The sequence below is a fragment of the Chiloscyllium plagiosum genome, chromosome 6 (assembly GCF_004010195.1).
Source record: "Chiloscyllium plagiosum isolate BGI_BamShark_2017 chromosome 6, ASM401019v2, whole genome shotgun sequence".
In the NCBI taxonomy this organism is placed as follows: domain Eukaryota; kingdom Metazoa; phylum Chordata; class Chondrichthyes; order Orectolobiformes; family Hemiscylliidae; genus Chiloscyllium; species Chiloscyllium plagiosum.
In genome coordinates, this window is record NC_057715.1 from 36,120,023 (window position 1) to 36,128,500 (window position 8,478).

An 8,478-nucleotide genomic window follows, 5' to 3' on the forward strand; every position below is an offset into this window, starting at 1 on the left:
ATGAATTGAATGAATTGAATTTATTGCCACGTGTACCGAGGCACAGTGAAAAGCTTTGTCTCGCTAGCAATACAGGCAGATCACATAGTTAAGTAGCATAGATAAGTAAATAATAGGTAAACAGTGGCAAAAACAAAAACACAGGTACAGGCGAATGATAAGAGTTTGTGAGTCCATTCAGTATTCTAACAACAGTAAGGTAGGAACTGTTATGAAACCAGCTGGTGCGTGTGCTTAGGCATCTGTATCTTCTCCCCGATGGTAGAGGTTGTAGAAAAACATTGCAAGGGTGGGATGGATCTTTAAGAATACTGGCGACCTTTCCTTGCTAGCAGGCCTGGTAGATGGATTCTATAGATGGGATGTTGTACATAGATGGGAATGTACATAGCCACATCCTTGAAGTTGGCTAAAATTTGACCTCCAGCAACTTCACCATTCTTCCCATGTGTAGTGCTATTATTCAAACATAAACATAAAAGAGTAACTTAATCTCAAAAAGAATGAAATATTTCTTGTTTCAGCTAATGATTCACCATTATATCATAGAAACTTAAACGTGATTGATATTATCTCAAGGTAATGGATACCAAAGTTAAAAAAGACTCTATGAAGATTTGGCTTGGAATGCATTATATGTGGTTCATCCTGTTAGTTAAGACAGTTGTTTATCAATGGATTAGAAAGCAGGAAAAAGTTATTTTCTTCCACGCTAGAAAGCCAAGCTCGGTTATGCAATAGGAATTCAACCACAAACTGAAACATTCATTTTGAAAAGGAAATATAAGTTGACTTTATACAAATCAAAGCAAGACTCTGAGCATTGAAGCAGTCAGGAAAATTATTTTACATGTAAGTTATGATACTAACTAATGTAAAAAGAGGCTGCATGTAAATAAATGAAACACATATTTGGTGAACGTCGAGTGTATTTGATTAAGTGGAGCGGAAGTACATTTAAATTAACAAGTGTTTGGTATTTACAGTTCACTAAAACACAGGATTATGAAGTAAACCAGAAAAGATAAACATTCTGATTCAAATTTTTAACATAAGTTTCCCTAAAGTACTGTTGAAAGTATTTGAGAGAATAACATTGCTTAGTGGTGTTGCTTTGTTTTCACATTTGAAACTTGCTGATGACTTCAGATAATATATAAAATAATCAAAATCATAAGTTGGAGGGTATTAATGAAAAACTAAAGAAGAAAGACTTCAGAGACAGGTTGGTTTCTGAGTGTTCTAATATCTTTACGGTCGTATGTCTCAGGAAAATAGCACTTCACCGAGCATCTCATCCGGGCCCACAGGGGTTGACCTGACCTCCCAGTCACCGTTCGTTTCAATTCCCTTTTCCACTCCATTTCCAACATGAACCTCACCTTCGCCTCCTCCATTGCCACAGTGAATCAGGCCGCAAAGTGGAGGAGGAACACTTCATCTTCCACCTGGGCAGTCAACAGCCTGGAGACCTCAACATTGGGTTCTCCAATTCCAAATAACCTCCCTTGCCATCCTCCGACTCCCTGTCCAGCTCCTCCCCCTCCCTTCCATTCCTGACATCGGCCCTTCCTTCCAGCCACTAACCGGATTCATCCCTCCCATCGACCAACCAGGTCATACTCTCTAACTGTTTTCACCTATGCCCACCTCACCACCCTGCCCCACCACCCCCTTTATCTGCAGCTCGCCTTACACCCACTCCCACTCCTGAAGAAAGGTTACATCCGAAACATTGACTTCTCCACCTCCTGAGGCTGCCTGGCTTGCTGCGTTCTCCCAGCCTCCTGTTTGTCTACCTCAGGAAAATAAAAGACTGTATTTTTGGTCTGTATTCCAGCCTCATCAGCTATCTCTACATGCCATTGAGTACAGCCCATGGCACTGGGAGTGTTTTAGATTGGATAGTTGTCACACTGCAGTTGACCTGGTTCTGGCTAAACAGGGAATTTTCCCTCTCTTACCAGCTGCCTTTTACATACAGGATGGATTTGCAACTTGACAATCAACCACCTTGGCCTTGCTACGATCGCTTGTTAGGTGACTATTGACAACTGGAGTGGAACTCCACCCTGGAGCTTCTGGTTCAGAGGGGGCATTATTACCCTCTGCACTACAAGACCTCCATATAGTGAATTACTTAATATCTCTCAGGTTAATTATAGGGGTACTGCACGTGGTCAATATGAAAGGAAAAGTAAATTAACCAGACACTCAGCTTCTAATTGTAATCTGGGAAACAATACATGGGAATGAGTGAATGACAGATAGAGAGAAAGAGTGAGAAATAAAGAGAGTGTGTGTGTGGGTGTGTGTGTGTGTGAGAGAGAGTGTCTATGAGTGTGAACGTGTGTGAGAACGAGAGTGTGTGTGAGTGTGTGGGTTTGTGTCTGTGTCTGTGTAAGTATGTGCTGACATGTAGAAGCCTGAATGGTACCTACTTGTAGTGTTTCCTCTTCCACGTCATCAGCTTGTGACTTGAATGGAACTATAGAATGCAGACTGGTGAGTATTAGGTGGGAATCTGGATAATGAACTTGTGGTCTCACAAATACCTGACTGAGAAAATTGGCCTTGAGCAAGTTCATTAAGTCATGGTTCCTTTGCATCGCGGCATGAGAATAAATTGAAGGCTGCTGTATTAACCTTGGTCTTGAATTACCACACCAAACGGAAATATTAATGATTATGTGATGTTAAGCTGGATTTTAACAGAAAAGTTGGTGCGTAGTAAGTTATGATCAATCAGTTTACTTACTCATCAACATGCCACAGTGATTCTGCTGTTGGTAATGTTACCTGTTTTCTTTTTAATGAGGGCTATGCCAGCAGATTCCCACCTTTGCAGTATCAATTGGGATCATGTTGTGTCAATGAGTTGCAACTGCAATTTTAAATCTAGTTTGGCGAGAGTGTGTGACAGAAACTTTTGTCATCAGGATTTCTATCCTGTTTTGTCAGAGTCATTGGGGATGAAAAGTTTTTTTCCCGTGTATACAAGTCAGATTTGAAATCAGAGCAGCCATCTTACATCCCCACGGATGCTCAATACTCCAAGTCAACAGGACTGTTCAAAATATAATGAGTCTGAATTTTAAAATTTAACTCCAGGAAGTCTCTCTCTCTCTCATAGTGTGTTTTAAAAAAAATATGGCGACATAAACATTTGCCAATTAATCCCTGTGTGAACCCCTGTGTATTTTGTGTATAATAGTTGCAAAGAATCTGAAGGTGATGGTGCCCTTGCCCTTGATGAAAATGTGCACTACATATAGAAATATTAAAATGGTCAGCATGCTGCAATTGAGTGCCACAACTTAAATGTGAAGACATTGACATTTATTTGAGATAGCGCAGTTTCAAGCAGAATCTGCTTAATTATTCTTTCCTTCTTCATAGTAAACTGTGAAACTTTCTCTTTTGGCATCTTTAGTTTTTCCAGTTCTGTTGGTAGATAATTCAAATGAAAATTAACTCTGTGTGTGTACGGAGGCAGAATATTTTCAATATTTTCCAATTTTTATAACAGACTTTCACCATCTGCAACATTTTGCTTCAGCACGTCCTTTTTTTTTGTTCTCCTAAAATGTGAACATCATTGTCAAGATCAACCAAGTGAATGGATTGCTAGGCTATTTAAATAGCTTAGAAATAGTGGGCTGAGTGGATTGTTCCTGTGCTGTACTGCTCTATGTTTTTCGACGTTTCGGGCACAGGCCCTTCTTCAGGAATGAGCAGAGAAATTCCTGACCTGCTGTGCTGTTCCAGCAATGAAGTTTCAACTTTGATCTCCAGCATCTGCAGACCTCACTTTCTCCTGCTCTATGTTTTATAAGGTTAAGAGTCAACCACGTAGTTGTGGGTAAGGCAACATACTTTCATTCCTAAAGGAAATTACTGAAATCAAAGTTCAAATCTCAAATCAATGTGGATTGTCAACGAAGTGAAAAATGTGAGGAATTGGATCTTTCAGTGACTTTTCAAAGCTGTGAATTTCCAAGTAGGCAGCTTTGTTTTCATGGCAGCAAACATTTCACACGAGCAGTCAGTATTTGCATTTTGTTTGCCTTTAATTGTCTATAATAGCACATGTTTATCTTACTTTTCAAAATAAACATATTTAAAACCACAGGCAGGGTGTCATGTCATATTTACAGAATGCTGTTCTTCCTGCAATATAGCTGTATATTTAAGCAATACCTGCAATTAAACCTCAGAAAGGTATGTTACTTCAAAACACAGTGCAAATCCAAAAGATGCTTGCAGGATGAAAGTGAACATTCCACATTCACCTAGCGTGCCAGGTTAATGAACCAGCAGCAAAGGAGCAGGGGGCTGCCGGGAAGGTAAATTAATCCTTTAATAACTTATCTCGTGAATAGACAGAATGCTGCTAAGCAGGAGTGGACATGGGAGTAAGTGAGGTAATATATTAGGAAGGTTGCTTTACCTGAAACACCACTTATGTAATGTCTCCCAACCATCCTCCTCCTCTAACCAAAAAAAAAGCTTCTGTGCACCGATTCGGTTAGGTTACTTGTTTTTTTCAATTGTCTCTTCGGGAGTTCAGAACAGTGGGAATGGATGTTAGGGCAGTTGAATGTTCCTCCTGTAGAATGTGGGAGGTAAGGGTCACCACTAGTGTCCCCGCTGAATTCATCTACAGGAAATGCACACAACTTCAGCTCCTCAGAAACCACGTTAGGGAACTGGAGCTAGAGCTGGATGAACTTCGGATCATTCGGGAGGCAGAGTGGGTGATACAGAGGAGTTATGGGGAGGTAGTCTCACCTCAGGTACAGGACAAATGTAGATGGGTTACAGTAAGAGGATGGAAAGGTAACAGGCAGACAGTGCAGGGATCCCCTGTGGCTGTTCCCCTCAACAATAAGTATACTGTTTTAGACACTGTTGGGGAGGGATGGCCTACTTGGCGAACCCATAGTGGCCAGATCCTGGCTCTGTGGCTCAGAAGGGAAGGGAGGAGAATAGAAAAGTGCTAGTGGTAGGTGGCTCAATAGTTAGAGGAATAGACAGGAGATTCTGTGATCACGAACAGGACTCTCGGAAGGTATGTTACATCCCAGATGCCAGGCTTCAGGAGGTCTCTGATCTAGTCGACAAGATTCTGAAGGGGGAGGGTGAATAGCCAGAAGTCGTAGTGCACATTGGTACTAATGACGTAGCGAGGAAAAGGGATGAGGAATGATAAAGTAATTTCAGGGAGTTAGGTTGGAAGCTACAAAGCAGGGCAAGCAGAGTAGTAATCTCAGGATTACTACCGGTGCCATGTGCCAGTGAGGCAAGGAACAGGGAGCGAGTGCAGCTAAACACGTGGCTACAGGGCTGCTGCATGAGGTATGGCTTCAGATATGTAGATCATTGGGATACCTTCTGTGGAAGGTGAGACCTGTACATGAAAGAAGGATTGCACTTAAACTGGGGTGGGGGGGCACCAATATCCTGGGCAGGAGATTTGCTAGAGCATTTCGAGTGGAATTAAACTAGATTTGCAGGGGGGTGGGAACCAGAGCTACATACCAGAGGACAGGGTAGTTCTTGAATGGGCAGAAATAGAATACAGAGTGTCTGTCAGGAAGGATACACAGTTGATAGGGCAAAGGGATGGGTTAAAGTGTGTCTGTTTCAATGCAAAGAGTATCAGGAATAAGAATGTGAACTTAGAGCATGGATCAATACTTGGAAATACGATGTTGTGGCCATAACAGAGACATGGATTTCACAGGGATGGGAATGGTTGCTGGATGCTCCAGGGTTTAGATCTTTTAAAAAGAACAGGGAGGGGGAATAAAAGAGGAGGGGGACTATCGTTGTTAATTAGAGAGTGCATCACAGCTGCAGGTATGGGATACAGGGAAATTTGGCTGTCTGGATACAGAATTGGCTGGCCGAAAGAAATTAGCAAGTGGTAGTGGATGGAAAGTATTCTACCTGGAGGTTGGTGATCAGTGGTGTCCCACAGGGATCTTTCTTGGCCCTCTGCTCTTTATACTTTTTATAAATGACTTGGATGAAGAAGTGGAAGGGTGGGTTAGCAAGTTTGTCGAAGACACAAAGATTGGTGATGTTGCAGATAGTGTTGAGGACTGTTGCAGGCTACAACAAGGCATTGACAGGATGCAGAACTGGGCTGAGACGTGACAGGTGGAGTTCAACCTGAATAAATGCAAAGTGATTCATTTTGAAAGGTTGAATTTGAATGCTGAATATGGGGTTAAAGACAGGATTCTTGGCAATATGAAAAACAGTGGGATCTTGGGGCCCATGTACATAGATCCCTCAAAGTTGTCACCAAAATTGATAAGGTTGTTAAGAAGGTGTATGGTATTTTGGCTTTCATTAAAGGGGGAATGAGCAGGAAGGTTTTGCTGCAGCTCAAGAAAACACTGGTTAAATCACACTTGGAATACTGTTTCCAGCTCTGGTTGCCTCATTATAGGAAAGATGTAGATATTTTAGAGAGGATGCAGAGGAGATTTACCAGGATGCTGCTTGGATTAGAATGCTTGTCTTATGAAGAAAGGTTGAGTGAGCTGGGGCTTTTCATGCTGGAGATAAGATGGAAGAGAGGTGTATTGGGGGCAGAAATGGCTGTCATGAGGGTCATAATTTTAAGGTGACTGGAAGAAGGTATAGTGGGGATGTCAGAGGTAGGTTCTTTATGCAGAGAGTGGTGGTTGGAAAGCACTGCTAGCGATGGTAATGAAGTCAGAGACATTAGAGATATTTAAGTGATTGCTGGACAAGCACATGGACGGCTATGTAGGATAGATTGATCTTAGATCAAGATAAGTGCTTGGCACAACATCATGGGCTGAAGGGCCTGTACTGTGCTGTACTCTTCTATGTTTTATACTGGTTTATTCATGTCTGGGTACTTATTAATGCCAATTCCTTATGTCATATGAATGAACCACATATGAATGAAGATTTGATGTATTGCACCTAAAAAAAAGTTAAATTAGCCAGAATTATGTTAAGGAGCAAAAAAAGTCATTTTCTTCTTAATTTTTATAGCTTTATTTGATTCTAGAACTTTAAAATTATGGGCTTACTCACAAATGATATACCAGAATGAAGGAAAAATAGCACCTAATGATTTTTGTTTTGAGAATTACAGCTATGCAATCAGAGCAAGTTTTAGAACTTTAATATGATGGTATCATCTGCATTCAATTTCCTTTGTGATTATTCCCTGCAGGTAGCATTAATTTTGTTGTTGCATAAACACCACAGTCTACTTTTTTGCATATCTCATTGTGCCAGTCATCCAGTAAATTGTGGCCATTCTCTTTTGACCTGCTCATTTCATAGAACCTTGTCACAGTTGTTTTCCACGTCTATATGCCATAAACAAGACATGTGATTGTGGTATTTTAAAAAAGTGACCAAACTGATTAAAAGACCCTCCGGAACACTCAAGGCCACGACTTGGTGCCCAGGACCCCATCAGGGGCATACATTTACCTCTGAGAGCATCAGACTTTCTTAATTAATGCCCGGGATTGACTAGGAGCAGCCACCTGTCCAAGAAATGTGGGAAATATGTTGGACTGCAGGTGAGGCTGAACTGCATTCAAGAACATAGAACATTACAGTGCAGTACAGGTCCTTCAGCCCTCGATGTTGCACCGACCAGTCATACCAATCTGAAGCCCATCTAACCTACACTATTCCATGTACGTCCATATGTTTATCCAATGACGACTTAAGTGGACTTAAAGTTGGTGAATCTATTACCATTGCAGGCAAAGCATTCCATACCCTTACTACTCTCTGTATGGAATATTATTAGTGGTCAATAAAACTACTAAGAACATACTAGTAATTAACATCTGCTTACCTAATTTGTGTTACATTCAGAGAGTACACCACTATGTCACTGCACCATCAAGTGCTGAATTTGATCATTTTAAGTCCAACGATATTGCTACTTGTCTGACGAGGAACTCTCAAACGTATAGTATGTAATATTATTTTGACTACTGATCCAGAGAATGTTATCAATTTACTTTCAAAGCATTTCATCGTGGAATTTCACAGAAGAGGATGAAGATGGTCAGATAAAGCTTCAGCCCTAAAACTACCATGTCAGCAACTATGTCTACAGGTTAATGCACAGATACTTAGCAATAACTAGGCTCGAACTACTGCTTCAGTTAAGCTATGCATTGTGGCTAGGTGATCTGCAGTTAATTTTGGCTATTTGAACAGGAATGTCAATTGCAGTCAAGAGTACGTCTCCCTTCAGAATTCTGCTTTCGTATGTAAGATCAACAATGTTGCAGCCCACAGATGTATTGCACAAGAAATTGTTGCATAGCTGAAACAGAGTCAGCATATTTATTTCTTTTCCACAGCATAACAAAATTACAAAGTGTGTAACACAACTGCATAATACCATGTCAAAAATCACATAACACCAGGTTATAGTCCAACAGGTTTAATTGGAAGCAC